We start from the raw sequence: 26266 nt of genomic DNA, 5'->3' as shown, positions 1-26266 counted from the left end.
TGTCACTTCCTGAGTCCCGAAAAATGTAGTGAGAAAAGTTAGTCCAGATTTGCATCAAACTGCAGGTGCCTGCAGACTCTGCCTCTTCCCACATTCTTTCTGTCATGACAGTGCTGCTTCCATGCATATGGGGAGACCAATAGTCCATATAGTCTGTCGGTATGTGAGTGTGTTTGTTATCTAGTCTACCTTTAAGTTTGATATATATTATGTCTTTCTGTTGCCACCCCCCACATACCTTTTCCAAATTTAGTTTAGCGAACAAGAAGTTTTGAAACATATAACATTGCTGCTTCTTCAACAGAAATGGATTGAGCAGCAAAATTTTCATTGCACAACTTCAGATAAGTGTGATTCCAGTAAAAAAATAATTTTTTTTAAACAAGTCAATTCCAGACGACTCTTGTGAATTAAATGTGCATACTGGATTACTTCAAATAAAACATGAGCAAAGGCACATGCAATGAAGTAAGAGGAGATTTTTTATCAGAGGTGGTTATCGTGGTGGTGAAGAGACATTAACCAAGATCTCTGCCTAAAACGTCTGCAGATGACTGTAGACTGAGGTGTCACCCTCTGACACCTAAACCATCCAGAATGAATTTTCCATAGTAAACTCTTGGTGCACGAAAAATAGGTTTAGCCTAAATGCCAAATAGTGTAGCATCGGCACTTTTGTAGACAATTCCTGCCATCATACTATATAGAAAGCATACCACTACAAAGCAAAAATGTTCTTATGGACCTAGGAATATCTCATGGACTTAGTGTCAGTGGCTGAACTGCAGTACACTCGCCTTTGATGCAGAAGCCTGAGACTTTTATTCCGACACTGGGTAGACCAATTTCTGACACTGCAGTGCAGCAAAAGGTCTTTGTTGCATTCCAGAGTATATCAACATTCAGATGAGATGTTAAACTAAGGCCACATCTGCTTGAGTTGGTAGTAACTTAGGTGGATCTAAAAGATCCCATGACTCCCATGGAAAAGAATAGGGTTACTTTAATTAACACAACATAAATAAAACATTATTTACATACTTATAAAATATACATATTTACAAATACATATTTATACATTCCTATATGCCATCATCATTATTATTCTTTCATAACTGACTCCCACTCTTTCTTCCACAACCATAATCTAATTTTTTGCAATATACTAACCAAAATCCATTTCCCATTAAACAAAATGTCATCCAGTCTTTCATGCCAAATAACCTATATTACATAAATTCTTATTTAGCCTTCTCACATATTCTTTCTTCTTGTTTTTATAATAGCTATACATAATCATTTTCATATCTATACTGTTTATGTCATTAATACCCTCAAACATTTTTCTTTGCTCAACTTTTTCCAGAATTTAACCACTATTGTACATTTCAAAAAAAAAGTGCTAGGTTGTCTCTTTTCCTTCCCCCCCAAATAAACACACCATTTCAACTTTTTATATAGCATATTCCCTTTTATCAGTAACTTATTTATTACCAGTCTCCATAGGAAATACTGATACTCTATAATCTTTTTCCTTACTTGAATGGCTTTTATCACCTCTTCTTTTACATTTTCGTATGGCTTTATATAATAATATTGCTTCATTATGTTATTATACCACATCCTTATATTCTCCTCTATATCATCAATTTTAATTTTCCATATTAGTATTTTTCTTGCTCATTTTTAATTTATTTCTCGTTTTTAACCCTTAATTTCTCATTCTCTTCATTTACCCACTTTAATATTATATATAAGTTTAAAGAATCAGAATAAACAACTAATATTTAATAACTCTAATCCCCTTTCATCTTCAGTGATTTACAACACACCTCTTTTCACTTTGTTTAATTTTGAACCTCATAAGAAAGCAAACACTAATTGCACCATGTCTTTCTCTTATTTTTAATGGGATCTTATAAACATTTGACATATATGCTATTTTCCCATTAAAACAGAATTTACCAGATAAACCATCTTCTTGAATATTATTCTATAAGTTCTATGCATAAGACATATTATTTTATTTTTATCAAATCCTTCCATTGCTTCTGTGAAGATTGGGGAAAGATAAGTGAAGGCTGCCAGCCTAGTCAAATAGAATTTGATACATAATTCTGGCATTTGTAAATATAAATGTAAAATACAGCCTTGTTTCTTAAATGAAAGAAAACACTGGAAGATGTGAACTTCAAAATTGTAGCAACATTGCCATCTGCTGTAAGGAAAACTAAGCCAAGCATTTCATATGTTCTTTTGAAGTTAAAATTATGTCTTGTATACCCTTTTGATTTAAATAGTGGTGCCGAAGAGGCTAACTGAACACATTCTTTCTATTGTCTTAACTTAAGGAATAATTACTAGAGTGTACATGTGAAATGCCTTTTATTGTTGTAGTTTCCTGAGCAGGTGTTTGATTGTTAAATAATGTAGCCCTTTTGGCCTGGGAACTCCAGACTAAGTGTCAAAATGATGTAATGTGTATACTGGGAAAACCTAAGTGTCAAAATGATGTAATCTGGGAGGGCCCAGCAAAAATGTTTGTTAGTGAGTTTAAAAACTATTGTTCAGAGACAGACTGTAAGCATTTTGATATTGATATCCAACTCTCAGCACTGCCTTATGCTCTCTTTATGTAAGTATTATCGTAGAAGTATGTTTTCCTGTAGTAATAGCTAGGAACTTAAAAGAAAGATTAGACTTAAGTGTTTTTTCTGTTATATCAGAATTTTCCTACTGTATTGTTTTAAGTTTCTGTGTTATCTCTGAACTCTTAGATATCACTGTGGTGTAGTAGTATTGTCTTGTGTTTTAATTATTTATTATTAAATATTTTAAAACATTTTACCTGTGGCTGGTTTGTGTAGAGATAAGTAAGCTCTAGAGTACATTGCATATTTATAGAGTTTATTGTACAAGGCCACTCTAATAAGCCTTAGACTGATTAGTCACATTACCAATTGGATAATAATATTGCACAGTAATAATTGGACACCCTTTTGAAGGACTTGAGTGTATGTGTTATCTGGTGAATCCTTGCACCTGACAGGCAGCTGACTGTAACCTTCTCCTTGTTCAACCTACTGAGTTGGACTTTTGTATGCCTCACTATACTGTCACCTACAACTACAACATTTCAAGTAGTTGTTCATCACCTTAATTGCTTATTTGTGACCCAGGTGCTACTGTTTTCATATCTTTTGGGTGCTTTGGAAGTTATGTATGTTGTACCACGTTTTGGTTTTGGAGCTGTCCCAGATTTAGGCAGAATTCATGGAGAGTACCTCTACAGGTGAAGCTTAATTTGTTTGGTATTTATTACAAATAGGAGTCATGCTGTGTGTGCTGACAACTAGTTTAGTATTGCTGTTCTGGGCATGACAGACTAGAGATATCTGGGTTCTCAGTGTAGGAAGCCTCTCTTGCAAATTGTGCTTGAGTGATTTGGGAGTAAGGGGATGTCTGAGTACATGAGCCGGTCACTACACTACTTCCAAAAACCCATGACCACCAGGCTGGAAGGAGAAACAGAGGGAAACTGACAGTCCATAATACAAGGTTTGATCCTTGTATCAAAGCAGATAAGGCAAAACAGAGTTGGGTTATCTGGCTTGGATCTATAACTGGCTGACCATCCTATGGGGTATTCAGTAGCAGGTCATTAAAACAGGTGATCTACAGGGTCTGATGCTGACAGGAAAAAGTAAAAATGTCTGCTGGGTGGCTCAATGACCAGCTGAGAACTATTCAAGAGCTGCTCTGCTAGACAGCAGCCACTTATAAAAGAGAAAATTGCTGCTTTTACATCCATAACCACGAAGACTTACCACTCTCAGTCTGTCTGTGCATGATGGTGCACTATTCACAAGGAAGAGCTAAGTAATCAGTACAAGGAAATCACTAGAGTCCTCCAATTGAGCCCTGCACCAATGAATTATCTCAAACTGAATCCTGAAGCAGTAACCCTTCAATTAGATAGTCAATCTGTACACTCCTGCACCAGGATACAGGGGGGCCTTCTCCAAAAAAAGATGGTAACAGCTTTTATCAGCAAAAACACAGGATGGTAGTAGTACAGAAGTGCTGGGTGTGATCAAGGGGGGGTAATTGGAATACATGTGAAAAAGGTATGACTGTAACCTCAGGGGCAGTATGTGTAGAGGAAGTCAGGGTAGGGTAAGCTACTAGTAGGGATAGAGAGACTAGAGGTAGAAAAAGGTGTAAGAGTACCTCAGCCTGTGCTCATACAGTAGCTGAATCAAGCTTTGTTGAAGTATTCTTCCATACATGTGTTTTTTTTTTACTGTGGGCATCCCATGGAGCCTGTATTTCTTGCCTTTGAGAGAGCAGTGATGAGATGTTCCCTAGATATAAAGGGAAGGTGGCAAGTACTGGAGATGTCATGATTTACTGATGTGGGGACAGAGAGGTGAAGTTTTCACAAGTTGTCTATATCAACGGGATTTGTGTATGTGGTGTATTTGATGAACAGTTCTGAGCAGATTTGGGTACTTCCTTTGAGATTGCGTATATATATATATATATATATATATATATATATATATATACATATATGTGAAGAAGGCCTTATGTTTGTCTGTAGTAGATGTGGCCAATTTGGACTCGATGTTTGCTTTGGAGGATATCACTTCAGGTGTGATTTGCTTGTTCAGGTTAGAGATTGCTTCCCATTGGGCACCTGCTCCTTCTTGGTCATAGACAACAAATCCTTCATTTTTTTATAGAATTTTGTTATTGTAGATGTCCACCAGACAGGTTTATTCTTCCATGCAGAGGATCATTTCATCCTGTCATTTATTCCTGACTCCATGCATCTATACAAATGTTTGCATATAACTCTGGTGTAGTTTTGGACATTGGTACCAACTCCTGCATAGGAGAAGGGGGCTGTGAAGATGTGTATACCATCCCTTGGGAGATTGTAGTCAGCTTTTTTTTTACCCTAGCTAGAGGGGGGTCGGGGAGATGGTGAATTCAAACAAGACCACTTTACGGTGGGATCTTAACAGGGATGATGATACTATCGGCATGCTGCAGTGCTTACTCATGTTGGTTACTAACAAATCAAATATATTATCACCTCTTGTGGGGATATCGACTAGCTATTCCAAAGTGTTTGCGCTGACAAAAAAATGAGGAATCTCTGACCATTTGTGTTCTGGCATGAGTAGCTCTTCCTATCTATGTTTGGGTAGTTAAAGTCACCCAAGATCAGGGAAAACGGTTGAATCTGGATAGATTTCCAGAGGTCCAGATAGGTGGAGTGGGCATCTTGAGACCAATTTGAGGACCAGGAGCTAGCTATGATTTGAATAGGGGTCTTGGCAATTGTTAACAGCACCTGGAGTATCGCCTGTGCGCCATACTGTTTGAACTGTCTGGCGGTGTGTATGTCTTTAATTTTTATAGAAACTCCACCTCCTTTGGCTTCACTACCCATAGTTTGTGGTCTGAATCTGTGATAGGATGAGTAACCAGGTAAGGCTGTGGTGCTCTTTGCAGCATTGAACCAGGTGTTTTGGAATGCACAGATGTCAGCATCTTCAAGGGTTAAGAATGCTTGCAATGAATACAGTTTCATGTTCAGACTCGTAGTGTTTAGCACTGCAGACTCGAAATTTTTATGGTAGTAGTTTTGACTTCATCACTTAAAAAAGGCACTATGGGGGAATCAAGAGCCTTTGACAGAAGCTTGAAGCACACATGAAACAGTTGCAGGCCATCTATGGCAAAGCAAAGTAGTGTGTCAGTCATATCTTACCAGGCTGACAGGTAGTGAATCACCGTTGAATGACACCAGGAACTAAGCCAATTGTTAAAGTCAATCATTTTCTGCTTATATTGAGGCATCATTCTGGGTGACAGTGCTGATTAAGGCTAGGGACAAACCTCCCTGGGACACACATTCAGTGAGTTCAATCATGTCTCTTCATATAGTCCATGGATGTACGTCTCAAGTCATTCACACCAACTTGGCTAGGACAGAGTCATAACTGTGCCTGCTGTCGAGAGACTTGAGTGCATATGTGATATGGCAAATTATGGCACCTGACAAACAACTATCTGGGAATTTTTCCTTGTCCAGCCAAGTGAGAGGCACATCTGTTTCTCTCACAGTGGAGACTCTCATTACTAATATGTTGGGTTTATGGTTAAATCTTAGTGGCTGTGAGAGGTGTGTGGGTTACGCGTGGTATGTATTGTGGAGGGCTGTGGAGATTGTAAGTGTTTTTCAAAGTGCTTTGAAAGGCTATAACTTGGAACTCATGTTTGTACATACATTTCATAATCCATACCAATACTAGAAGGTGAAGATGGATGTTCTGCACAGACATGGCTTATGACAGCTGCACTAGAGTAACATGGAGAGGCGGCAACCAGTTGCAGTAGAACATATATCTAAACTTGATATAGTTTCAAGGAAGCCTGAATATGCTGATTAAAGACTGGTGTGGAAACAATGGATTATGTTACAGCAGTGCTCAACAGGATGGTAGCTGCATGTGCAATGCATCAAAAGATGACTAATGTAAGGAAAACACCAGTACACATAGAAACAACGGTGGCAGAGAGGACAGCCACCAACAGATGGGATAAGTGCTGCAGAGACAGCATTGATTGAGTTCAAAGGAGGCAGATGGCATATGAGAAGCACAACAACCCTGCCAAAAGCAAGCACAACATAAGGTAGCAGTAGAGGAGAAGCATCTAGTAGAAAACTGTATTTGGTGATGAGCACAAAGTGATTGCATTGCAGCAGTGAGCAAACATCTTTCCTGCAGGGTGAACAATGTGTGTGACTGGATATTCAGGGGTCATGACTCAATGTTAAGCTGAAATATAGAAATACCACAGCATAGGAAGACTGTAGTGATTTGCAGTGAGGTATTGCTTAGCAATGTGTTTATTTATAATTGCTAAATGGAATAGAGCACTGATCCACATGGAACTATTTCAAGAATAACCTTGGTTAAATACATCAATTCACTTATAATACTCAAATTGAGAATAAAAACAATGCAAACCAAGTGGACATAGAACAATACTAGTCAAAATGACAACTGCTGAAGCAGTGCAATTAGGTTCAGAAGCCATAAAGGTATGCATTATAAACTAGTGTCAGGCAACTGAATATTTCCATAGCGGAGGTATAAAACTTACAATAAATATAGTGAGAGAGGTATGTGTGATGTATATATGACTACTGCATGGCATGAACAGTTATGTATTAGTGAATACGAGAGCCAGAAGACATATTGCAAAATGCTGAAGATGCATACTTTAGTACTGTTTGGTGAAGTCATCACATGCATGCATGGCAAGGGAGACACATATTTGTTAATAATTCCATACATGTTGGAGGGCTGCTATTGTGATGTGTATGTCCTGCATCAAGGATAATTTCCTGGGAGTAGATATTGGGGCTACTACATGATGTGGACTTGCTGACAGTCTGGTCTTGGTGCTACTACATTCACTTATTCATCCTTTGGTGATTGGATTATTTACACTATACGAGTAGCCTCATTCCAGAGGAAACCAGTGGTGGAATTTATACTAATGCAACTGGAAATTTGGACATGCCATCAGGGACCTTGCCATACTCTGTTCAATAGGTGCCATGGGGTGTTTCACATCCACTCAAACTACCAGCACCTCACACAGTTGTGGACTCATTTCAATATCTCTTTCTGAAGGACGACATACTCCATTGTGTGGTCGCCATCATTTACAGTGATGGCCTGTACTTGATGCCTCCATGCCTACATACCAATGTAGGACATGGGACATCAACATTCAGTGATGTTTAACTGTTGGACTGTACTTTGTTGATTTTAGTTGTTGAGATATCATGATCACTTATGGCTGGATGTCATCAGTGAGTAAAAGTGTTGAAATGCCATTGTAAACAGCATGCCACTGGCAATAGCTTTGAACAGTGTAATGGTGGCCACACACATACACCCCAAACATGCAGTTTAACCAGGATTAGACAAGTGTGGAAGTCTTGCCAGTAATGGGACTACTGTCAAATCTGGACACGGTGGTAGTCACAGCAGCCTAGTGTGAAAACATAGACTATTTTCCTCAGTGGGGAAAAATATTACATCACTGAATTTTCCCTCAGCAGTATTGCCCACTGTGGACACAATGGATATATGCAAGATGTCATACAACAGGAAGCACTAATATAGTGTTCACATGATGGTGGATGGCATGATAGCAGTTCTTATACATGTTGTATGATGACACCTGTAAAAATATCTAAGCTATGGCAATGCCTTAGTGCCTACAGTGATGTATAGCAAAGATAGTGGTTGCTTTTCCTAACATGCTGAAGGATATTGATCTTCAGAGTAAACACAGTGCAATTGAAGGAAAATACACTTTCTAGAAAGGTACAAGCACATACATTGACAGGCTGAGAAGATAGTACAGACATCTTTGTTCCCTGAGTAATCATTGATCACAAAAGACATGCAAGTACACTCATTATGCACAAGTAACTAAGCATATTGCAGCAATCCTTTACTGATAAGAATCACATAGGTAGGATGGGTGATGAATACACCCTAGTGTACTAAGTTACAGCACTGTGTACCTCCTGAAGAGTCTTTGTGAACTGAAAACTGCATTTTCCCCATAGTGCAGGAATCAGTATGCTATTATTGTGAGATTTCTTAGAGAGATTTCTGCAAAGACACTATCTGCACACTTATGGCATGGACTGATGGGTGTGCACATGAGGACAGCTTGCAGGAATGAGAGAAAGTATCTTTATTCTTCTACTATCCAACACCTACATGAATATCAGACTAATAGCGTTAGATACCACAGACAGCCCATGGCTGCAGTGTCAGTTGGAAAAGCTGTGCTTCTATGCACATCTCATCTTTTGGCACCTGCAGGATACACTAAGTACAATGGAAAGTCACAGTAAGGGTGTGGTTTACATATACCACCGCAAATGATAGCAACTGATCACAATTGTATAATTGTTCAATTTGTAATGACCACTTCAGATAGACAAGAAAGGAGACCGCCTTGTGTTAGCTGAAGTAGAACAAAATGATAATATATCTTCACCCCATAATGGGAAGATTGAAGTGGAACTGAAAGTGAAGGTTCCTTCCATGAATCCGATGCCCAGTAGGAGCTGTTTGGACTGCTATTCTTAGCCACAGGCATACCAAAGCTAGGGAATCAATGCAGATACTGTTATAATGAGTAGCAGTGACATTACCCTGAGGATCTCAGTGTGTGGCAGGTAGAGGTTATGGAAGCAGATACCACATATATTATAAGTGCATTGCATACTGTGGTGGTGGGCATACTGCGGTGGTGGTGTTGCTGTAGCATTGTCGCCTCATAGTTAGACATTGCCCGTTTGATTCCCGGTTAAAGCGTCTTCTGTGTGGCGACATGCATGAATGGGCGTTCCTTCATTGAAGGTTGTGCATTAGGCCCGGCAGGCCAGCATGTAAAAATCTACTGCCAATCATTAGCGGACCGGAGTTCCGCTGTGGCGACCCCTAACCGGGAAAAGCCGAAAGACACAACAACAACTGTACTTTTGCACATATTTGTTTCTTTACTCAAGAAAGGGGTTTACAATACTGGAGTTTTTGCTTTACTGTGATGCTTGGTACACATACATAGGCTTTGTGAGGTATGTTGGTTGGTATTATATATGCATGGTAGGTAAGGGTGATGGTGGTGGTGGCATTTGTTCTTATATGCATAAGCATGAATGTTGTCTCTGGGCAGTACCTATGATGGTGCTACAGTACTAATGCAGCATCACTGTCTGTGTGTGATGCATGGCTTATTTTGTGGTGTGTCAATCGACATACTGCACAACAATGGACTTTTGGCTGGTATGGACAAAAAGTTTACATAAACACAAGACTGTGCCTTGCACTTGCTAATCAGGCAGCCTATGTAATGCACATGACAATCCTTTGATTTTGGTCCAGTCAGCTTAGTTATTGAGTGCTTATAATGTAACAGAATTTTTTTTTTGTTTCATTGACAAGTATTCCTTCTCTGTCAGCACTAATGCTTCCTGTTCTTTAGCTCTGTCTGCAACCTGAAAAACAATACACAGGTGTGTGCAAAATTCATTGTTACTTGAGCTATCTGTACTGAGCCATAAAATGCAGCAAATCAGCTTGCAAACAAATTCAGCTCTAACTTTATACATATGTCCTTCCCCAGTCTCACCTCAGGAAATAACTGCCCAGCTGTCACTAGGGAACAGGTCCTCAATGCTGTCTCTCTATGGTCAAGAACCCCACATCAATGAGTCCTGCCAATATTCCAAGCTGCATTTTAAATAGCATGAAACATGACATGTCAGGCCCTCAGGAATCAGTATTTAGCCATAGCCTCCAAATGGGCTTTGTACATCACAAACTGAGAAGAGCAACCATCGTCCTTCTGAATAAAGATGGACCAACTACAGACCAATAAGTTCCACTAGAATCATCTGTAAAGTCATAGAAAGAATGTTCATGGAAATGATCAGTAGTAACATAGGAAACCTCCAGACACTGGACCCAACCAAGTTTAGTTTTGTTTCAAGGGCAGGTCATGTCTACTGAACCTGGTGGACTTCTATGAGAAGGCGACCAAAGCAGTAGATGAGGGAAAAGTAGTTCATAGTGCCTACATGGACCTGGCCAAGGCATTTCACACAATACTCCACTCAGGCATTGTTGACAACCTCAAGAGGTTAGGTGTAGACCATTTTGTCAGCTGGTGGATAGCCAGCTGGCTCACAAATAGGACCAAGGAAATTAGAATTGCAGAGTCCGCATCTAATAGTAACCAGTGGAGTCCCTCAGGGATTGGTGTGACTGCTCCTTTTTGGCATCTACTTGTTTGAAGTTGAGACCAATAACAATGGCCTCTGGCTGACCAGATTTGCAGACTATTGCTAATTAGGAGCAGTCATAGAATCTCCTACCAAAACTAATGTTTTCCAAGAAGTGTTGACACAGACAATTAACAGGTGTAAAATCCATGGACTAAAACTAAATGCCAAGAAATGCATAATAGTATCCTTTGGGAAATCATCCACTAGTGAAATCCTCTAGGCTAACATCAAGTCAACTTGGCCACATCCACTAAGGGCAATCACAAGGCCTTCTTCACGTATGTCTGCAATTGCAAAGGTAACACCCAAATCTGCTCTGAACTGGTAGTCAAGAACACCACGTACACAAATGATGTAGACATAGCCAACCGGGTGTCAAACAGTTTCACTGAAAACTACACCCCCATCCCCCCATTCATTAAATCGGGACATCCACAGCACCTGCCCCCCTCCACTCATCACCAGGGAGCTGGTCTTTAATGCCCTCTCAAAAGCAATAAATACAATCCCTAGGGGACCCAACAACAACATTCCTGACTGCATCCTACATGAACATGGGCATGAGCTCTACACGCCATTCAACACCCTGTTCAACCAAAGCCTGAGCATTGGCTTCATCCCAGCCAAATGGAGGACAGCCACTGTCATCCATCTACACAAAGGTGGAATGTACACTGACCTAGGCAATTATAGGCACATCAGCCTATCATGATCTGCAAGGCCATGGAATGCATTGTCATGAACCTTATAAACAAGGACATTGGCAACCTCCAAACACTTGACCCCACACAGTTTGGTTTATAGCAAAGGCATATCATACCTGTTAAACTTGTTTGACTTCTTTGAAACAGTCAACAAAGCCATGGATGAGGGGAAGATGGTGCATATTGCTTTCCCACTAGGCATAATAGTTAAACTCTCCCAGCTAGGAGTCAACCTGTATATTACCAGATGGGTAGCTAACTGGCTCACTGATAGAACCCACTTAGTCAAAATAGGGCAAGCCACCTCTAGTAGTAGACCCGTAAAAAGCAGGGTACCCCAAGGATCGGTCTTGGATCCTCTATATTTTGGGATATAATTTTCTGAGATGCAAGCCAAAACCAGTGGTCTGTGGTTGACCAAGTTTGCAGATGACTGCAAGCTGGGCACTGTCTTAAATTCCCCTAAAGATGTGAAGATCCTCTCCAGGAGGGCCTTACCCAAACTAATGACTGGTGCCAGAAGTTTGGGCTCAAACTGAATGCCAAGGAATGCATCAGTATCCCCTTAGGGGGAAATGGCATCTACACTAATTATCACATTAATAACAATGTACTAAGCACACAATCAGTTGTGATGGACTTGGGCACCCAGGTTGATAGCAACCTGATGTTTGACCACCATGTTGCCTTCAACATGGACCACCTCATAAGTAAGTGTATTTCATCCAAGAACAAGGAGGTAATAACATCCCTGTAATCCACCCTTATCAGACCCAGTATCAAGTACAATGGCCCCTTAGGAATGTACTATGCTAAGCACATGCAGCAGCTGGAGACCACAGAGATTCCTGTTCAGGAAAATCCAGGGTCTCAAGCACCTATCCTATACAAATAGGCTAAAAGCCCTGTCCATCTACTCAGTCTTATACAGACTGCTCAGAGGTAACCTGTGCCTGGCATACGAAGCCATCACAAACCCAACCTTGATGGACTGACTGATCGTGTGTGTGTGTGTGTGTGTGTGTGTGTGTATGTTTATATATATATATATATATATATATATATATATATATATAGGTTCATAGGTGTGTACTAGGCTAACGGCCCTGGAGCCTTTACAACCCTAGCCCAAAGAAGTGCCCTGGCATTGTGCCACCTGATGTTAGTTCCCAGTACCTCTATTAAGTAGAGCCACTGGAGTGATCCCCGGAGTGAACTTTCTATTTCCCATCCACTCATCAAGATTTCTCTTGAAGAGGGCCAGTGAAGTGCTCAGATTGACATGTATGGGAAATCTATTCCAGAGCATGAGCACTCTCTGGGTTATGAACCTGCCCTTCCAGCATGTTCTGTTGATTGTGGCAATGAGGTTGAGTTCTCTGGGAGGTGTAGTGTGGAGAGATTGAGATTTCCTTAGATGTCGCATTTCTAACAGAGCTGGGTCAGACATGGCTTTGTAAGTCAGGCTGAGACTGCCTCTTAGTAGATGATATGAGACAGAGAATAGCTGGAGTTTTTTGAGTCTGTCCATGTAGGACATGTTTTTAAGGCCTAGGATCCTCTTCATGAGGTACTTTTGTGGCCTCTCCAGTTGTTGCAGGTGTCTAGTGAGGGACATGCCAAATGGGGCATTATAGTCTATGATTGATCTAATGAGGGAGGAGTAGAGAGAAATGATGACCTCTTTCTTCCTGGATGCAAAACCTTGGTAATGAGATGTGCCACATAGAAGGACTTTCTGACCACAGTGGCAATGCGGTGGCTGAAGGATAGGTTGCTGTCAACCTGTGTCCCCAGATCTTTTATAATGCCTTCAGTGTTCAGTGGCATCCCATCGATGTGGTAATTAGTGGGAACTGAGTTTTTCCCAAAGGGGCTGACACATTTTTTGGTATTAAGCTTAAGGCCATGGTTTTGACATCAGTCATTGGTCTCAGTAAGTCCTTTCTGTAGGATGTCTGCATCACTTGGGAAGTTAATAATGGCTCCCAGCTTGCCGTCATCTGTGAACTTGGTCCACCAGAGTCCCTCTGTGTTGGCCTGGACTTCTGAGAAATAGATGCTAAACAGGAGAGGACCCAGGCCCGATCCCTGTGGGACTCCACTAGTGACTGGTCGGCAGTCTGACTTGGAGTCTGCTACTTTCATACCGTGGGTTCTATCTGTGAGCTAATTTGCAACCCACCTAATGATATAAGGGTTTATGCCTAGTTTGTTGAGTTTATCAACAATTCCCGAGTGAGGAATGGTATCAAAGGCCTTGGCCAGATTGAGGTAGGCTGTATAAACTGCCTTACCTTCATCCACAGCTCTGGTGACTGACTCAAAGAAGTCAACCTGGTTAAGCATGCCAAGTTTTTGTGATATAAAAAAATGAGACCACAATAAATCAATTCAAAACTTTTCCCACCTTTAATGTAACCTATAACCTGTAGAATTCAATTGAAAAACAAACAAATCTGTTGGGGAAAAAACATAAAAAACGTACAATAAGCTGGTTGCATAAGTGTGCACACTCTTAAACTAATACTTTGTTGAAGCACATTTTGATTTAATTACAGCATTCAGTCTTCTTGGATAGGAGTCTATCAGCATGGCACATCTTGACTTGGCAATATTTGCCCACTCTTCCTTGCAAAAGTGATCCAAATCTGTTAGATTGTGAGGGCATCTCTTGTGCACAACTCTCTTGAGGTCACCCCACAGATTTTCTATTGGCTTTAGGTCTGGGCTCTGGCTGGGATATTGCAAAATTTAATTTTCTTCTGGTGAAGCCATTTTTTTTTCTTGATTTGGGTGTAGTTGGGGTCACTGGTGTTGAAAGGTCAAATTCCTCTTAATCTTCAGCTTTATAGCAGACACCTGAAGGTTTGGGGCCAAAAGTGACTGGTATTTGGAGCTGTTCATAATTCCCTCAACCTTGACTAAAGCCCCAGTTCCAGCTGAAGAAAAGCAACCCCAAAGCATGATACTGCCACCACCATGCTTCACTGTGGAGATGGTGTTCTTTTGGTAATGCAAAGTGTTGTTTTTGCGCTAAAACGTATCTTCTGGAATTGTGGCCAAAAAGTTCGACCTTGGTCTCATCAGACCAGAACACATTTTCCCACATGCTTTTGGGAGACTTGATGTATTGTTTTGCAAATTGTAGCTAGTTCTGGATGTTTTTCTGTGCAAGAACAGCCTTGCAACCCTACCCCATAGTCCAGACATATGGAGAATATGGGAGATTGTTGTTGCATGTAGTACATAACCAGTACTTACCAGAAATTCCTGCAGGTCCTTCAGTGTTGCTGTAGGTCTCTCGGCAGCTGCCCTGAACAGTTTTTGTCTTGTCTTTTCATCAGTTATGGAGGGACATTCATTTCTTTGCAACATCACTGTTATCCCATATTTTCTCCACTTTTTGATGACTGTCTTCACTGTGTTCCATGGTATGTCCAATGCTGTGTAATTTTTTTTGTACCCTTCTCCTGACTAATACCTTTCAAAAATGAGATTCCTTTGATGCTTTGTAAGCTCTCTGTGAACCATGGCTTTTGCTGTAGCAGGCAACTGAGTAAATGTCAGGAAAATCCTACTAGGACAGCTGAGCTTTATTTGGGGTTAATCAGAGTCTCTTTAATTGATGGCAGGTGTGTACCCAAGAAGACTGAATGCTGTACATAGATCAAAAGGTGCTTCAAAAAAGTATTAGTTTAACGGTGTGCACATGTATTCAACCAGCTTATTGTAAGTTTTTTTATTTTTTTCTATTTTCCCCCTAACAGATTTGCTTTTCAATTGAATTGTACAGGTTATAGGTCACATTAAAGGTGGCAAAAGTTTTGAAATGATTTATTGTGATCTCATTTTTTATATCACAAAAACCTGGCATTTTAACAGGGATGTATACACTTTTTATATCCACTGTATATACACACACACATATGTATGTGTGCATATATATATATATATATATATATATATATATATATATATATATATATGTATGTATATTTATATATATATGTATATATATATATATATATATATATATATATATATATATATCTCTGTGTGTGTGTGTATATAAATATATATATATATATATATATATATATATATATATATATACATATTTATATATATATATATATATATATATATATAGAGAGAGAGAGAGAGAGAAAGATATATATATATATATTTTTCCCCATGTCAACTCAGCTTTCATAATATGACAATGGACTATGATTTCTTAATGAACTGCATGTCTCCTTTAAGCTGTTTTGAAACATTTCTCATTACTCTATATTTTATTTCTCACTGTGGATGATGTATAGCTCTGCCACAAATATGTTATTTACACTGGGCTATGCATGCTATATAAACTGGGTGTGCACTATTCAGTGCATTGCAGGACCATAACAGACTCACATAATCCCTAAAAATATCTCCATTTGCTGTACTGTACATCTATGCTTCAGACCATCTTCTGATGCTAGTTTAGAAAAGCTCAACCCAAACCATAAATCATGAAATTTTGATTGTTGCTGTGATATGAGAAGAAGAATGTGTTCCCCTCACACTATATTCTGTATATACAGCCCTTCCCCACATGAGAAGCTGATATTTGTGGCTCCCCATATTTCCACTGTAATTATTTCTCGGAATCTGTTGCATGTCTGCTACAGGCTCATAAATAATGCACTTAAAATTGAATACACATATTTTGTTTTCATTTTCTGTAAATTGAAATACCCACACAAAATCAGTAGTATCTTAAAGTTTATTACATGAACTAAAAGGCTGGTTAAATTTATAAAACAGTGACATGTTCTAGTCATGTATCAGGCACAGTATGTGGTAAGAGAAGCTTGAATTAATTATCTTGCATATAATTACTCTAAGCTCACAGCCATCATCTTTGGATATGTGTTAAGCATGTTTGATCTTGGCCTCTGGATTAAACAATAGGTGCCATCAAAGGTGAAAATGAACATATTCAGCTTGATGAGGCACTAACTACACTGTCTTCTGCATTGATCCCTAATTTTGATTGAGAGGCATAAATGATGGGCTGTTTACAATGTATCCATTTGTTCAATGCATTTCTGTATTTGAGTTTGTCAACGAGGTAATGTACTCATTACAAAGTAATGAGTTTAGGCATAGCCTGTGTGCTTCCTGTGGAGAATTGTCAGATTTTTTTTCTGTTTCATTTATTTATTTATTGGATCATGAGGGGATGGTTGACGAATTTGTATCATTTTCTACAGAATTCAGCTCAGAGAACACATGGTCACAACATAAGGCTGGTTGAGGGGGTTAGTGCAGTCTTTTTTCTTGATTATTAATATTATTTAGAATTTTACTTTTTTTGTTGGTAGTGACAGTGGGATTATAAACTGAATTTGGTAGGTTTCGTGAAAGGAAGACTTCTGAATTTGGGTTACGTTGTGGTACGTTTTTATAGATAATGGTTATTTTTTTGTTTTGGTAGTAGGTTAGTTATGTGAAGGTCGTTTGAAGAAAATATCAGCTTTGTAGATGAAGGCAGATGATTATATGACACAGGTGGACATTGCAGGTAAGTGATTTGTTAATGCTTGTGGAATTCCTATTTAAATTGTGGTGAATTATTTATGTAATTTATGTGTTGTGTGCAACTGCTGGAGTAGCAGATAAGTAAGAGTTATGAACTGATTGTACTTTCTTTTGTCACATTTTGTGATTTAAATAGTTTAAAATGTTGTATACTAGGAGTCATTTATTACATATTCCCCATTTCACTGCATAGTATATGTAACAATTTATTTTCAGTACGTGTGAGATTTTTCTCCCATTTTTTCTTTACTTCTGGTTGTTTAACTCTGTTTGGCTAGGCTATTTCTTTTTGCAATTGTTATGTGATAGCCAGCCCTTGTATATAACATTTTCTACAGATTGTAGGGACATTTCTATACTTGTGTATGTATATAAAATTCTTTGCAACCGTGTGTGTGTGTGTGTGTGTGTGTGTGTGTGTGTGTGTGTGTGTGTGTGTGTGTGTGTGTGTGTGTGTGTGTGTGTGTGTGTGTGTGCATATATGTACATGGCTTTATGTATGCGCAGTTTGGGAGTGGTCCTGTATTGTCTGAGGTAGGAATGTGACTGCCTAGCTGTAGCTAGCTTCCTGATAGTGATCTTATTATTTGTAGTTAGACATTTAGTGGCATAATAAAAAATTAGTAACATGGCCTTACACCTTCAACAGGTCTATAACCATTTTTCACATACATTTTTTCCACAACAGCGATAGATGATACAATGCCTTTTCTGGGCTTTTGTGGAAAGGAGTCCATGTGCATTCTTGGAATATTTCCCAGCATCTACTCTCTGCTCCACAAGACATGCACAAAAAAGGGTGGTGGTCACTGGCCTTTTTTTGCAGAGGTAGACTCCCCTATCCATGACTTCTTGCTTCCCATCTCTGTGCTAGTTGGCTATCCAGTGGGCGATATAGGGGTTTATCAATAATTTCAAGAGCCGGTCAACTATACCCAAGTGGAGTATTGTGATGAATGTCCTGGCCAGATTGAGGCAGGCAGTGTGCACAATTTTGTCCTTATCCATTGCACTGGTGACCATCTCTAACAAGTGTACTAGGTGGAGTAGGCATGACCTGCTCTTGATGAAATCAAACTGGTTTGTATCCAATATCTGAAAGTTTCCTATGTATAGCCATGATAACTCATAGATTCACAGATTGTTACTAGGCTAACAACCCAGGGGACCTTTCTAAGCCTAACCAAATTTTACCAAAAAAATAATGACGTCCTGTATCTGAATAGGACAGTGAGATACAGGCATTTATAAGCTACCTCTATCCATAATGGACATAGGTGGCAGGCCTGATGTAAATTTCTTATTCCCTCTCCATGGTCTAGGTTGCACTTAAGCTGGGGAAAAGACAAACTCACCTTCACATGGATGGGAAGCCTGTTCCATGGGAGTGGCATTCTCTGGGACACAGAGGTGTCTACCTGACATGTTCTGTTTATGTCACAAACAAAATTCATTTCCCTAGGCATTGTATTTCTGGTACTCTGACTTACAAATATGTAGGAGATTAATAAGTGTGGGGTTTGCAGATATCTTGTAGGCCAGCCATAAATCACCCCACAACAATCTAAAGGAGACTGAGCAGAGGGAAAGGGCTTCAAGGCCCTCAGCATAAGGCAGATTTGTTATGCCTTGTATTCTTTTTGTAAGGAACCTCTGAGGTCTCTCTAGTTGCTGCATATGTCTGGTCAGATACATACCAAAGGGAGGATTGTACTCTAAGATTGATCTGAAGATGGTGGAGTACAGTGAGATAATGACCTCTTTGGCTCTAGATGCCATACTTTTACTTATAAGTTGTTCAACATAAAAGGAATTTTTAAACAGACTATTGGATGTGGTTGTTGAAAGTAAGGCTACTGTCTATGTGCACATCCAGAACCTTTACCATGGGTCAACTCTTGGGAGAGTATTATCAACATGGTAGTTAGCTGGGATGGTTGACTTCTCAAGGGGTACAATTATGCATTTCTTAGCATTTTGTTTATGACTATGGTTTTGGCACCAACTGTTAGTCAGAGATAGACCTTCTTGAAGAATGCTAGTATCTGCAGGGGAGTCAATGATAACCCGCAGCTTGCAATCATCTGCAAACTTAATCAGCTATAAACCCTCAGCATGTGCTTCCATATCAGAGCAATTGATGCCAAAAATGAGTGACCCAGTAAGGAGCCCTGGGGGACTCCACTAATTACTGGCCTCTTGTTGGAGGTGGCCTCACCTATTTTGACCTCCTGGGTCCTATCAGTGAGCCCATTGTCTATCCAACAGGTGATGAAAGGGTTTATACCTAAATTAGAGAGCTTGTCCATAATGCATGAGTGGGATATGGTATCAAAAGACTTGGACAGGTCAAGGGAAGCTGTGTGAATAGTCTTACCTTCATCCAGTGCTACTGTGACTCTCTCAAAAAAGTCCACCAGATTTAATAGGCATGAGCTTCAATTAACAAAGCTGAACTGTGATGGGTCCAGGGTTTGCAGGTTACCTACATCATCATTCTTTACATGCCTTTACATATGAAACTAGTCAAGCTTATGGATCAGTAATTTCCTGAGTCTGTGGATGGCCAGTCCTTATGTAGGAGTACAGCAGCTGTAGTCTTCCACTCCTCACTTGCTTAGAGAAAAACAGCTCTTATACTCACTTTCCTCACTTGTCTAGAGGAAAGTAGTTTTTTATTCAGGCATGTCCAAGGGTCAGCACCCAGTGCTCTCTCCTGTCTATCTGATGAATCTGGGCATCTTGGGGCAATGTAGCAATTGCCTCATGTACACAGACAACCCTCTCCTCCTACCAACCAACACCACAACCAGTAAGAGATGCACTTATCTAGCCAAACTGGAGGTAAAGCTCTCTCCAAACAAGACTGAACTTGACATTCAAGAGGAGAAGGTAAACACTTGCACCACACCACACTCATTATATAGTCCCAGTAAACCTACACCACTAAAATTCACACTTAGAAACACAAAAACATTTGTGGAGGCTCTCAATAATAATCTGCTCAAGCAACAGAGACCTCCAAAGCAGAAACACAAGCAACCGCCACCCCCAACACAACCCAAACGACACATAGCCCACAGACTCAGTGTGCCAATAAACCACAGCCCATAAGGCAAAACAATGTACCCAACACACTAGTCATAGGTGACTCCATAGTCAGGCACACTGATGTCCCATTCACCAGGCTAAACAAGGAGAAGGTTACTGTCAGCTGCCTGTCGGGTGCCAGAATCCGCCACATAACCCACGCACTCAGGTCACTCGATAACAAGTACAAATATGACTCTGTCATTGTCCATTTTGGTGTGAACAACCTGAGATGTACCTCCCTGGACTATATGAAAAGAGACATGGAATAGCTCTCCGATCTTGTAGCCCAGGCAGGTATGACCCTAGCCCAGAGTAGCATGCTGCCATCACCCAGAATGGTACCGCAGTACAAAGACAAAATGATTGACTTCAGCAATTTACTAAACTTCTGGTGTCATTCTAAGGGGATCCAGTATCTGTCTGCCTGGGACAACATGGTCGACAGCACACTATGCTTTGCCAGAGATGGCCTGCACCTGTCGCCCCTGGGATTCCGGACAATGGCTAAGGGTCTTGCCACCCCTATAGTGCCTTTTTTAGGCAAGGTTCAAATGACAAATTCACCACCATAATAGGAACAGGCAAGCAAAAACTGAGGGTAATGCTGCTCAATGCTAGAAGTCTAAATCTCAAAATGTACTCACTCGAGGCACTCCTTAAAATGGAGAACATCAATATCTGTACAGTGACTGGGACCTGGTTCAAGGCTCTAGAGAGCACTCCTGCATTGCCAGGCTATAACTCATACCACAATTTTCAGCCATCTAACCTGGACCAGAACACCAAAGGCGGAGGTATGTCCATATTCATTAAGGATATCCACACCTGAAGGCTAGTTGCGCAGCATAATGCATCCGAGGTTATCCAAGTGCAACTAACTCTTGGCAAAACTGCAATCCAAATTATAGCTTGCTACAGATCCCCCATCATGCCCCAGAATTCCCACTCCTCTTTTCTTGATATACTGGAAAATATTAGGGTTCAACTACACACCCTAATAATGGGCGATTTCAGCTACCTCACCATTTACTGGAAAACTACTCATGTACCAACTCCTTTGCTCAACGCTTTCTGGAATTCATAAATTACAATACCATGGATCAACTTATTCACACCCCCACCAGAGGCAACAATATCCTAGATCTAGGCATTACCAACATGAGTGACCAGTGTTCCACATCTGAAGTTAACTCTTCATTGATCAGATCTGACCATAAGCTAATCACCCTAGATATCTGCATCCCGCCCCCACCCACCATTAAGGAAACCATGGTAAATAATTTCTCCAAAGCTAACTTCATGCTTCTTAAGACAGAAGTGGTCATCTTCATGACACCCATGCAGATGGGCAATACAGTTATGACTGCTGAATCCTACACAAATGCACTCTATAAGCACTTACACGAGTGCATGGATCGTGCTTTCCCAAACAGAACCAAGATGCTATCCTCCAAAAAAAGGAAGCCAATCTGGTGGTCCCCTGCCATAAATAAACTCTACAACAGAAGGAAGAAACAGTTACAAAAGAGAGTAAAATCCCATGAGTGGAGGAGCTCCCTGGTCAGCCTCAGTAAGAAGCTGAGATCCCTTATAAGATCCTCTAAAGCTAGCTATGAAAACAAAATTGACACTGATTCTAAGGGCAATCACAAAGCATTCTATAGCTATGTCAAGAATCTCAGTGGCAACACCCAGATCTGCTCTGAGTTACAGCACAACGGCACAAAAATTACAGAACCAACTGATATTGCCAACATCCTGGCAGATAGGTTCAGTGCTAACTTTACCCCCCCCCCCCACCCCTAAAGGGCCCATATCTATACAGGAAGAATGCAGAGTCCCTGTAATCACATCTATGCAGGTACAAGTTGCACTCTCTGAAACCAAAAACACAGCATCCATGGGACCAGCCAACATCCCAGGCTACGTTTTACATGAACTTCAGAACGAACTGGCTCCCCATCTAAGCACCATGTTCAATCATAGTCTCATGTCAGGCTTTGTGCCCACTGAATGGCACACAGCAACAGTTATCCCACTCCACAAAAGGTGAGCCACCACTGATCCTGGGAACTATCGCCCTATTAGCCTGACGAGCCTGGTCTGCAAGGCCATGGAACATATCATCATGGAACTCATAAATAAAGACATTGGTAACCTCCAAACTGTGGACCCCACCCAGTTTGGGTTTGTGAAAGGCAGATCATGCTTTCTGAACCTGATCAACTTCTTTGAGGCAGTCATCAAAGCCATAGACGAGGGTAAGGTGGTTCACACAGCCTATCTTGACCTCGCCAAGGCTTTCAACACTATCCCCCATTCTGGAATTATAGCTAAACTCACTACACTAGGTATAAATCCCTGCATCACAAGATGGGTTTCCAACTGGCTCACTGACAGAACCCACACTGTAAAAGTTGCAGGCTCCAAATCTGACCTCAAACCAGTGACAAGTGGAATACCACAGGGTCCAGTCCTGGGACCTCTCCTGTTTGGTATCTACTTCTCTGAAGTACAGGCTAACACAGAAGGCCTCTGGCTAATGAAGTTTGTAGATGACTGCAAACTAAGAGTCATAGTTGAGTTCCCAAATGATGTGGACATCCTACAGAAGGGCCTCACTGAGACAGATGCCTGTTGTCAGAGGTATGGCCTCAAGTTCAATGCCAAAAAGTGCATTGTCATCCCCTTTGGTAAAAACTCTGTACCCATGAACTACCATATAAACGGCAGTCTACTTAATGCCGAATGTGTGATAAGAGACCTTGGGACCCAGGTGGACAGTAGTCTCTCCTTTGATAATCACATCGCCACAATAGTCAGGAAATCCTTCTATGTGGCACACCTCATCACAAAAGGGTTCTCATCCAGGAAAAAAGAGGTCATTGTACTCCTCTACTCGGCACTCACCCATTATAGAGTACAATGCCCTTTTTGGAATGTACCTCATAAGACATCTGCAGCAGCTGGATCTCTACCTAACATATACAGCTGTGTTAAACCCAGAGCTGTTGGACTTGCTACACCTAAAGAAATGCCAATTCCTCCAAGCTACATACTCTAGGGACCTAAACCTTGTCACCACAATAAACAGGACATGCTGGAGGGATAGATTCCTGTCCCAGAGACTTCCTATACTCTGGAACAAGCTACCCATCTATGTCAAGCAAAGTTCCTCAATAGCACTCTTCAAGAAAACTCTTGATGAGTGGATGGGAAATAGGAAATACACCCTGGGGATCACTTCTGTGGCTCTGCTCAACAGGGGCACAGGAAATTAACTTTCTTCTGTGGCATAAGCCAGTGAACCTTGTTGACTAGGCTTACCTAGGCCATTGGGCCAATAGCCTAGTACCTACCTATGAACCTATGAACTCCTGTGGCACAGACCTATTTGGAGACTACAATTAAACAGAGATTGTAGTGCAACAGACAAGCAATGTTTCATGCTAGTAAGAAAGCATCCTGGGATACTATCTGGGTCCATGGGTGCAATATTTTTGGCTTTGGAGAGTGCATTGAAGACCTGTTTCCTACTGGTGGTTGGAGAGTCATGGTTGCAACTAATTTTTAAGAGATGTATTGTGAGAAAGAGAGTAACACTGAAGATGAATTTCTTGACCAGTAGATATGTTATACCCTTCAGCTCTGTATAAGTTGCTCCATTTATAATCAATTCAGCATACTGTTGTGTATTGCCTTTGAGGCTGTGGACATATTTTAAGAGTCCCTTGTGATTGTCCTCAGTGTGGGGGGGGGGGGGGCTACTTTAACTCAAATCTGTCTTTGATAGACCATTAGTCATGTTGCTTGTTTAGTTTGATGAGGAGTTCTCTTGCTGGGCATTGCATTTCCTATTTTTGGCCATGGCTTTCTTCTCTTTTTGATATAACCTGTTGATGCTGGGCTTCCACCAGGGTGGCTTTTTTTCTGTTCTTTTTTGGATAAGTATTGCTGCCTTTATGTAGCTGTATACATGATTGTGAAGGGGTTTTGTAGTAATTCTGCATAGACAGCAGTATTCTCTGGGTTTGGGGAGCTTGAAATTTTGTCAGGGTGTCCCTTAGTAGGAAGTTTGCACTGGAGGAGACAACTTTATGGTGGACCTGACCATTGAGGATGTTACACTTCAGGGGGGTGCAATATTTATGCATGTTGGTGGGAAATATGTTAAGCATGTTTTCACCCATAGTGTGCTTACAGGTTAACTGGTCCTGGGTATTTGCATTGACAAAGTCAAGTTATCTTTGGGCCTGATTGTTTGGAGTTATGCATGATTTTTTTATGGGGGTAGTTGAAGTTACTCATGAGCATGGTATTAGCTCAAATGGAGAACGACTCTAGTTTAGTCAAGTAAGTGGTGTGGGTTTCCTGGGTCATACAGAGGGACCTGTAGCTTGCAAAGATATGATATGGATGAAACACTCATCTTTTGTCTCTTTGTATGCAGTTAATGCGTGGAAATCATAATAGCCCTGCACTCCCGGATTGCTTTCCATAGTTTTAAACCATATCTCAGTAACTATACAGTCTTCTCCAGGGTGAGGAAAGCTTGCAGGGAGTAGAGTTTTTTTTGTTTAGATTTCTGTCATTGAACAATAAGTCCTATAGTTTATCCTGAGTTGGTTTAGCTATGTTGGCTGGTTAATCAGGTTGGCAATGCCTAAAAAGGCCTTTATGGGGATGGTTAAAGTTGTAGTTAATCTCTGAGAGCCAACAGGGAACATGTGCGGACTCTCTTTGGTGAAGCAGCATGGTATGACAACCATATCCTCCCAGGCCAACAAATATTGTTCCCCCTTTAAATGATACCAAAAATTATGCCAGTTGTTAGTCAGTCATCTTTATGGCATCATCTTTGAAAAAGGTGGAATGGTGCTCAATGCCAGGCTCAAGTCTGGCATGGGACACACTTCATGTTCCACTATATCTCTCTTCATATAGTCCAGAAACATATGTCTCAGGCCATTTATGTCCACATAGACTATAACTGATGATAACTGTGGTTCAACGACCTGAATACCCTAAGAAGACTATTATCATTCATTTGTTGTCATTTCCTGAATTTGTGAGTAATATGCAACTGGGATTTCCTTTCAGTTATAGAAATTAATTATCCTATGGTTACCTATGTGCACATTTTGGCAATATTTAATTTTAGGTTGCACCTTCCCCTGACTGCACTGGCAGTGGGCAGCATCAATTGAGTGACAGCAGAATACAACTGAGGGCACAACTGTATAACAGTGGTATATGCTGTTAATGACAGTGAAACGTTGAAAACAAATGTCAACACCAGGATTGTGTAGAAATTTTACATCCAAGAAAAATAAGGGCTTTTATTTTTCATTGCATATTTTCTTGGGGTACCTTACTAATTGTTATTATTTTGAACCTGTTAAAAGAAATTACATTCAGGTATAGATTAATTAACTAATTATATTCAAAGTTGCTACTGTTTGACATCACTGCTTCAGAAGGGTAGAGATTTAGTCCTTTTCTTTTGGTTTTAAGTTTTGGACTCAAATAGTAATTTAATGGTTAGTAAGTTAATTTAGATGTGATTCTCACATTTTGAGGTTTTGTTGTGTTCCATTTTAGCATCATTGCTTCTGTGTTCATGTGTCAGTCCTGCTCTGGTAGGCAAGACAGCATAAAAAGGCAAGCAATGTAGCATACCCATAACCAAAAGTCTGTGACAAAAGTGGCATGCATAGTAGTGAATAAGATATGCACACAAGTAAGGTTATTTAATAAATAAAATTACATTTTCCAACTTTAAGACATTTTTCAGTTTTATTAAATGCTGTCCTAATATATATGCATGCATTTGTGTTTCTGTGTGTGTGTGTGTGTGTGTCTGTATATGATAAGGTGAACATTTATTTATTTATTTTATTTATTATATTACATTTGTTTACCGGGTCATGTCCGACTGTGCCAGGGGCCCATTTTCAGCGGAGACCCAGGGAGAAATTCT

General features: G+C 40.3%; 1 pseudogene; it reads right to left on the bottom strand.

Annotated features, from left to right (window-relative positions):
- The window catches only part of LOC122814974, a 66487-nt pseudogene extending 64882 nt beyond the window's left edge, over positions 1-1605 (bottom strand).
- Between the last annotated feature and the right edge of the window lie 24661 nt (positions 1606-26266).

Source organism: Protopterus annectens, chromosome 11.part0, assembly GCF_019279795.1.
Source record: "Protopterus annectens isolate FY-2018-M chromosome 11.part0, PAN1.0, whole genome shotgun sequence".
Lineage (NCBI taxonomy): Eukaryota > Metazoa > Chordata > Ceratodontiformes > Protopteridae > Protopterus > Protopterus annectens.
The sequence above is the reverse complement of the archived record's forward strand: the minus strand, read 5'-3'. Positions and strand labels throughout refer to the sequence as shown.